Consider the following 6,576-nt stretch of genomic DNA (forward strand, 5'->3'; position numbering starts at 1 on the left):
TATATATATATACGTGTGTGTGTGTCTTTGTGCTTTCATATTTGATATTTGTAACTTTATGGAGAAAGTATTTTATTATGTAATGCTGACATTAAACAAAATTATAGGCAATGTTAGAGAAATCAAATATTTATATTTTTATAAAAATAATAAATAGAAGAGTGACATATAACCATCAGAGTACTTTATTCTCAAATTCACAAAATGATAAACCAGAAGATTAAAGCTAGAAGAGATTAGTGGTTATTGGTATATTTAACAGAATTCAGATTAAAAGGCTTACATTTGTATGAGAATTATTGTTTCTCAAGATTTCGGAATTCTATTTATGTAACCAAAACAATTAGAATAATTCAGATACTGCCTGTGTAAGTTTAGGGCCAAGGTTTCCCTCAATTTCCCTCTAAACTGGATATGTAGTCTTGCTCTTCACCTGCTTCCCCGGAGTCTCCAACTATGTAAGTAATTCTCAGATAATTGTCTCTCAGTCATTTTCAGTCATACGAACGTGTCATTTCAGGAATTCAAATTCCTAAATCCATATACTAACAAAATGTTTGAATTTTATGCAAAGTTAAAATTTTTCTTTTTCCTTTGGCTCCAACTGAACTCAGATGAGAAAATCAGCACAGAAAAAGGTAGTGTAGATGACTTCTCTCTGTCTCGGGAGAGAATCTCAGGGAGTTCTTGGATACATCCCTACAGAGCCCTGCAACTACAGCTCCTGACATGGGTAATGAACCTGCACTTGTGTGTTGTATGGTTTTGATTCTGCCCCACCCTCAAACCAGGTGTCTCATATTTTCTGTTAGAGCGCTATATCCCACCCATCACTCTTCATGCATGGCAGCTGTCTTAGTATGCTATTGCTGCTGTAACAAATAAGCACAAATTTGGTGGATAAAAACAACAAAAATTATTGTCTTACAGTTTTAGAGGGTTGGAGTCTGAAAAGTCTTATGGAACTAATACCAAAGTTACAGCAGGGCTGAATCTGTTCCTCTCCTCACCCAGCTTCTCATGTCTGCCAGCATTCCCTCACTTGTGGTTTTGTCATTCCAGCTTCTGCTCCCGTGATTGCACTGCCTCCTCCTTTTCTCTACTCAAATCTCCCTCTGCATCCCTTTTATAAGGATACTTGAGATACATTTTAAGCCTACTTTGATAATCCAAAATAATCCTTCAATCTCAAGATCCTCAATCTCTTCTCACTTACGCTATGTATTTTTTACCCTATAAGGTAGCATTCACAGCTTCCAATGATTATGACCTGGATATACTGGGAGCCATTATTCAGCCTACTACGGAATCTAGGATGAGTCCAGGTTATTCCCTGCTCTCATTTGGACACCTTTTACCCACAAGAAACATTCATACATAATTTATTTCATATGGATGTGCAGTGGGTTCCCAACGGATCTTTCACAACTCTACCACTACAGGCTTCTGGAGGCACGATTCTCAACACCTGTTTTTCAAAACACACCTCACCTCCATTCTCCAGGCTTTTTTGCTGCATTCTGTGCAGCTGAGTTCTAACAACTGCATCACACAGTCTTCCTCACCCTCTGGCTTCTGTCTGTTTTCAACCATTGGGAAACATTGGTAGGGGAAGAGAAGCTAGGAGAAGAAAGTGGAAAAATTATATAATTCTCTAGCTCCTTCCTCATTTTCAGGTCCTGGAAATGGCTAGAATCTGTCCTGAACTCTTGGCATCTTCTGATACTCAACAATGGAGAATGGCTTGAACATCATCCTGCTGCCCTACACAATATTGTCTAGACTATGGGTAGCTAAACAATCTACTTGCAATTAATAGTAAAAAAAATTAAAACTAGGTTCTGATTAAGTATTCTGCTGTATTTTGCTAGAATATTGGCTACTTAATGTTTTCCATATAATTATTAAGTAAATATTCTGATATGGCCCATCTCTATTCTGATATAGCCCATGTTGAATTTTTTCTTCAGAAAGGAGAAGAGATTTTTCCCTTGCATTTAATGCAGTGATTATTTTTCATTTAAACATCAGGCATCTGGTTAATATACTGTAGGTGTGCAAAAAGTGTCACTGACACATCCTTTCATTGTACGTTCCTCTGTACAAACACTTCCAACCACAGTGTTGCTAGCCCTTGAAAGGACATTTAGCACCTAGACCACTGATGTTATTGTAATGATTCTTGGTAATTCTAACTTGGGTCATGAGAAAGGAGAAAGACATTTCTGATGAAAAATAGTAAAATTCTACTGCAAGAGATGTTGAAAGTCAAATCTCTGTATCTGGTCCAGAAGCAGTAGGTTTCACTTAACAGAGGAGAAGGGAATCAAAACTGAGATTTGCAAGCCTGGATGTGGGTGACCGCTATTAACTATCACATTAGCGTCATTATCATTTGGACAAGCATGACCACAGGTAACAACATTAGCTTCAGAATTATGAAAGGATTTTTTGTTGGAAGAGGAAAGAGGGAGGAATGTAGAGACAGATAATAATGTGAAATAACATGAGGCAGGAAAAATTTTGATGCAATGAGAATAAGAAATAATGTGAGGATGGAAAAATTATAGATACAACTTATACATATGATTATGTACGTGTTATAATCATGTTCTGAACATGCATTCTTTGAGATTTTGTCTCAATTGGATTTATTTAGGTAACATAATTTGTAAACAGAAATAATGGGCAAGTGCATGCACATAAAGAAAACTCCTGAATATCTGTCATACTGCCCATTTATATAAATCAGAATCCTTCACAATCTTGAACTCATTCTGCTTAGAAAAATAAAATGTGACTTGATAATAAGATTTCCAGAAAACACATTCAGGCATTTATGTTAGAGAAACAGGAAGCTAGACCATTTTAAAAACCATTTTTCTGAAATGGTAAGTGACTAAAACATCCATGAATACTATGCAGCCATATAAAACAATGAGATCATGTCTCTGCAGCAACATGGTTGGAGCTGCAAGACATGATCCTAAGCAAACGAACACAGACACAAACAGAAAATCAAGTACTGTATGTTTTCACTTATAAGTGGGAGCTAAACTTTGAGTACACATGGACACAAAGAAGGGAACAACAGACCCTGGGGCCTGCTTGAGGGTGGAGAGTAGGAGGAGGGTGAAGATCAAAAAACTACCTATTGGGTACTATGCTTATTACCTGGGTAATGAAATAACCTGTAAACCAAACCCCCCTGGAATACTCAATTTACCTATGTAACAAACCTGCACAGGTACCTCCTAAAGCTAAAATTAAAAAATAAAAATAAAAATAAAAAAATGAAAACTGATGCTAACATGTTTTACAAAAAAAAAAAATGGATTGTAAAACACAATGAAAATAGCGTATGTATCTGAGAAGCCATTTAACATATCAAACATTCCCTTTAAGAATGAGTATGCATCTCTGCAAATCTGCTATATCTAATTCTCCCAGGCAAGGAAGTTGTTCATACAGGAAAAAAAAAAACAAAGAAAAAGCCATGATTTGCATAACATGTTAGAAGAAGCAACTCATTCTTAGCAATCAGGAGCAAAAAAACTCTACTTAAGCGGCAGTTTTTGGAAGAATACAATTTAAAACTAAGGACTTACTTTGCACATAGCAGTGTTTTTAAAATCAATGGTTACCATTAAACACAGCTTATACAGCATACACAAGATAAGCAATAGTGTCAGAAAATAAATAGGAATCAAGACAGCACTAGTTCAGGGACTGTTCTTGAATTCATAATATGCGGACCAAGAAGAGATGAGGAAGGTAGAGTCAGAAATTGCTTTTGTGTAATTTTGAGGACGCCATACCAAAGCTTAACAATACCAGATGCCTATAGATTGTAGCGAGCATGGAAGTCCATCAAATACTTTAAATTTTAGCCTCATATGTGGCTGTTTTGATAAGACGGGTGCCATTTTCAGACTGTAAATGGCTTGGAAACCTGAAAACCTGACACAGATTATTTTCACAGGTCAAATGGAATGGCTCGAGTTGGCTAATAAGATTGGAATAGGAATACTGTTACCCAGGAAAGTGCTCACAGAGTGAGGTTCAACTGATAGCTACAAGAGAGGGTCAAATATCCATTGTAGTCAATCTGCCAAAAGCGGTAGGGGCAATGCCCTGTGCAATGTGGTCTCCTCCTCCAGAAAACAATAGGATCATCTTAGGCAGGAACCACAAGTCTAGCACGCAGCGGAAGCCTCTGCATCAGAAACAGCCCGTCACTTGAGTGCCAATCTATGATGGTTGCTGTGCTGTCATGTCCAGCATAACAATAGATCCAGGCAGCAGTGGTAGAGATCAGATAGTGTGCAGATTTTAAACCTTCCACAAAATTGAATCTGAAATGAATCACAGATGTATACATAAAAGATAGATGTCCGCATTCTCTAATGAGACCAGTTGGAATCAAGCTGTTGATTGAGTCTACAGTATATGATCAATATTTTCTGAAATCTAAAACAAAGTCTATTAACACGTTTACAAAGCACAGGGACTAATTGAAGCAAAATCATAAAATAAATAAAAACATAATTTCAAAACAGTATATTACAGTTAAGGTTGTATTCAAATACATTGTAATCATGATTCTCACATTCACCTGTGAAATATTTTTACACAATTTTAGAAAATAAGTGAAGTAAAAAAAATTGTTTTTTCCATAGGCTGCTTTATATCATAACATAATCAATTAAGGGCAGAACTGAGTCCCAAATTCACAAATTCAGCTTCCAAATTCTACTCTCCTTCATTCTTTCTTTCTTTATTTTTAAGATGGAGTCTTGCTCTCTTGCCCAGGCTAGAGTGCAGTGGCGCAATCTTGGCTCACTGCAGCCTCTGCATCCTGGGTTCCAGCAATTCTCCTCCCCACAGCTCCTGAGTAGACTAGCTGGGATTACAGGCGCCCGCCACCACGCTTGGCTAATTTTTGTATGTTTAGTAGAGATGGGGTTTCACCATGTTGGCCAGGCTGGTCTCGAACTCCTGACCTCAGGTGATCTGCCCACCTCAGCTTCCCAAAGTGTTGGGATTAAAGGCGTGAGCCACCGCGCCCGGCCAACAAGTCTTACTTTTGATTGAGTATGAAAAGTATCTTTCCCAAAATATTATGGTTCTATGCTTTGATAGATTTGGTTTCTCCCCCTCTGTCAGTCACTTTTCTCTTTGTCCTGCCTGATTTTCCCCTGTTCTGCTTGTTTCTTGGGGTGCTGATTCCTGCAACACATGTTTCACCGCCTCCATGGCTAACCAGCTTCCAGGTAGGTGGAGTCAGTGGCGCCACTGGGTTGAGATTTGGAAGGTGGGAAGAGGGGAGAAGCCTGTGATTTTGTCTTTCCCCTCTCTGCTTCAGGCTTTATCTCCAGCGGTGGCCACAGACGCTATGTACTATTCTGTTTTCTTTAATTTTAATATTTATTTTATTGTGATAGGAATACAACATGAGATCTACTCTATTAACAAATTTTGAAATGTACAATACAATATTGTTAACTCTAGGCACAACGTTGTGCAGCAGATCCCTAGAGCTTACTCATTTTGCATTACTAAAACCTTATCCCCATTTTCCGCTCCTCAATGTCCCTGGTAACGACTATTCTGCTCCTTGCTTCTATGAATTAGACTATTTTAGACACCTCATACAAGTGGAACTGTGTTTTTGTCCTTCCTTCATGCTATGTGGTTTGAACTGCTGCCAAATAGCAACTTCCTCCTGGCAGGCACCAGCCACTGTGGTGCCAGTCCCATCAAGTGGTTCTGGTGAACCCACCTGCTCCCTTGTTTCTCTAGCTCTAGGAGTAGTACCAGCTTTCTGTTTTGCCCATATCTGAATTGTCTTCTTTCTCCTGAGTGACTCTTGGAGTTCTCCAGCTGTTTGGTAAATACCCTCCTGTGTTAACTTCCCTCTATGTAATGACTTGGCACAGAATTTGTGCCATTCATGAATACATTAACCTACCTTGAGTAATACATCTGGACATTCATGAATACATCAACCTACCTTGAATAATATCTACTACGCTCGTGTTCCCCTGACAGTTTCTCTGTCTTTATTTCTGCCTATTTCTCCTCAGTCCCTCCCTCTGATCTAGCCCTAATGCTACTTCTCAAACAAACCATTCGGTCTTCTGTTTTAGAAACTGTCCACTATTTGAACAGTTTCTTGCTCAAAAATTTTAAAGGCTCTCTACTGTCCAGTGTCACTCATTTGACCTTACTCAAATGACACCTCCTTTGGGATGCCTTCCTTGAACACGTCTTCTAACTTTGTACCCACATCATTATGTATGCTCCACAATATTTCTTACAACACAGCAAGAAGCCAAAGGTCGGTCACAGGAACAACAACATAAAGCCAAAATATAAAGTGGCATACCATTTTAAACATGATACTATATATGAACGTTATAGTAATTACATTTTTATTTGCCAGGCGCAGTGGCTTATGCCTATAATCCCAGCACTTTGGGAGGCCGAGGTGGGTGGATCATCTGAGATCAGGAGTTCGAGACCAGCCTGACCAACATGGAGAAACCCCGTCTCTACTAAAAATACAAAATTAGC

Source organism: Colobus angolensis, unplaced genomic scaffold (assembly GCF_000951035.1).
Source record: "Colobus angolensis palliatus isolate OR3802 unplaced genomic scaffold, Cang.pa_1.0 Scaffold11, whole genome shotgun sequence".
In the NCBI taxonomy this organism is placed as follows: Eukaryota; Metazoa; Chordata; class Mammalia; order Primates; family Cercopithecidae; genus Colobus; species Colobus angolensis.